Below are 2,687 nucleotides of genomic sequence, written 5' to 3'. Positions count from 1 at the left end.
TTCTCTGAAGCCTAAAACAAATTACTTAACCTCTGTTTTTGGGAAGTCATCTCACCTCAGCTACTGTAAAGATTTCAGTCTCTGAACTAATGCCTTCAAACCCTCTTTATAGACCAAAGAGAAAAAATACCTACATTCTGAACATGGCTTGTGTAACCTCTTTTAGATCTGTGGCTTTGGAAATCAATCACAAATGCCTGTTTCTCTCCATTGACCACAGAGGGAGTTTAGAGAACTATAATTTGGTCAAATGAATAAAGTCTCTGTGTTTCAAGTCTCCTTGTTCTCAAATAGTGATACTCATAAGATTGTTCACCACATTATGAAGTGAACTCCTGTAAATTGGTATGAAGTCTTAGCAATATTGTGGAAGAGTAAAGTCAACATATTAACATTTCTGGCAATACGATCAGGAGGAACATTTTCAGCAATGTTTAAAGCTGTAAAGGTTTCAGATGTCTAGTCCTAACAGACAGCTGTTGTTTTACTCCTTGGATGGCAGTGCTTCAGAAAAAGAGGGGTTCAGGATACTGAGTGTACCCTGAGGCAGAACACTCCAGCCTTTTCTGAAGGAGGTGATCACCTTCCCTCTAAACATTGCAGCAAGACAATGTTTTACAGAGCTTAAACTTTTTTGTGCTGAAATAGCATGTAAGAAATTATTTTGTTATTGTTCAAGTAGGAAATTGAAGAATTCAGACTTTTATATCTCTCTGAGAAATAACTGTGATTCTTCTCTGGTAAACTCAGAAATTCAGAACCAGATTATTGAAGTAGAAATCTGTAGCGACAATCCATACGGATGGGAAGATAAAATGAAATACTGCAAGTTCTCTAAATGTATAGGTTACTGTGAAACAAAATATCCATTACCTAATCTTCCAAGCACTGTAGAAGGATTTTCATACTGCAGAGTCTATATATATATACCTTTTTTCCTCCTACTGCATTACAAAGTATATTGAATTTAATAACTTCCCATCAAGGATGTATTTACCACATGCTTTTTTGTAGCTGTGCCTTACATATAAGGGCACATCCCTGTGCAGAATCCATCCCCATCGACCAAAGGGGTGCCAGGGAGTGGTGAGGCTCTTCCCCTCTGCTCTCCAAAGGGCTGCAGTATTGCTCCCTGGCAACTGCCATCACATGCTGTATGAGCCCACACAACATTGCTCAGCCCTTCCACGCAGCATTGCATGTTGGCATTGCTCTGGCACTTAGTGCCTTTCCTACACAGCTAAGCAGAAAAGGATGAAGCCCAGAGATCCTTGCATAAAACATCAGCACTGCCTCTGTTGCCAGGATACTTCCACAGTGAAAGAGGAAAGTCAGGATTTGGTCTCAGATGTGTATTGTAGAAATCATTAGAAAGATCATTCTTTGTAGTTATTCGAAATGTGCCACATAACAGACCATTGCTGAGGAGCAATTTCCAGGACAATGGGTTTCATCTCTTAACTGGATCAAGAGGCAATGTTTACCTGATTTTTTTTTTTCCCTTGCATTCTACACCTAGAAATTGCTTCTCTCAGCCAAATTCTATGTGAATGATGATTAGGCAACACCCAAAAAGCAGCACTGGCATGTGCTGTGTTACAAAATGAAATCCATGAGCATGGGTGTAAGACAGTTCCCCCCACCCCCTTCAGCCCCCTAGAGTAATTCCTGTCGGTGTGGCCAGCAGAACAAGCAGTGCCTGTGTTGGCTCTCATGGTTTCATAAGCAGGGTTTTGTTGTTCAGTTACACTGATTGAGGACTTTGGGGATTGTAGCAAAGCAGCTCTGTACATACATGCTGTGTTGCCTTTGTCGGGCAGCGTGGCTCCCACAGACCCTGTTACTGCAGTCATTTTCTCTGTGAGGTGACAGAGGCTTAGTTACCTCTAAAATGTGAGTGTGTTTGTAGTTTGTGTCATTGAACAATCACAAAAACTAGAATTTGTTCAATAATTTATTTTTTAACTCTTGGTGGAGGGAGCAATCTAGTGTTTATGATGAATCAGTAAAGGTATGATATTTGTTTCCAAACCTTGTAGAAAGTGAGTTCTATTTTAAATACTTCACTTCTACCAGGAGTCTTTTATTAACTCTAGGAGTCTTGGGACATCTGAAACATTGATAGATTTTTTTATGGATGCTCAGCAACGTAATGGCTAATTAATTACATATCCAAGCCTGTTGGCTCAAAGGACCACTGTAACACCTAGGACTGCCAGGTTGAAATAGTAACAGATCTAAGATGATTCTGAAGACAAGGAACCCATCTTTATTAGACCAAGTGACATTTGTAGTTGCAGAGATCTTTGTGGTTTTGGTCTGAATTTTCTGACAACTTTTAAGTGTCTGTTGGCATAATCCATGCATCTGTTGAGCTTTATCAGTTTTTTCATTAATCCCTTCCACATGCCTTGCTTCATGTCCATCAGGTTTCTCTGAGACAGTGGTATATGGTCAGACTGGTCATAATTGTCTTCGTGTTAATTTGTGCTGCCCAATTTCTTTATTATTTCTGATATCTGGCTGATGGCCCAGAGAGTGGGGGTGAACGGTGCCACATCCAGTTGGTCACTAGTGGTGTTCCCCAGGGGTCAGTGCTGGGCCCAGTGCTCTTTAATATCTTTATTGATGATTTAGATGGGGGGATTGACCATCTGCACATTTGCAGATGGCACAAAGTTGGGGGG

This window comes from Acanthisitta chloris, unplaced genomic scaffold, assembly GCF_000695815.1.
Source record: "Acanthisitta chloris isolate BGI_N310 unplaced genomic scaffold, ASM69581v1 scaffold22123, whole genome shotgun sequence".
NCBI classification, from domain to species: domain Eukaryota; kingdom Metazoa; phylum Chordata; class Aves; order Passeriformes; family Acanthisittidae; genus Acanthisitta; species Acanthisitta chloris.
The sequence above is the reverse complement of the archived record's forward strand: the minus strand, read 5'-3'. Positions refer to the sequence as shown.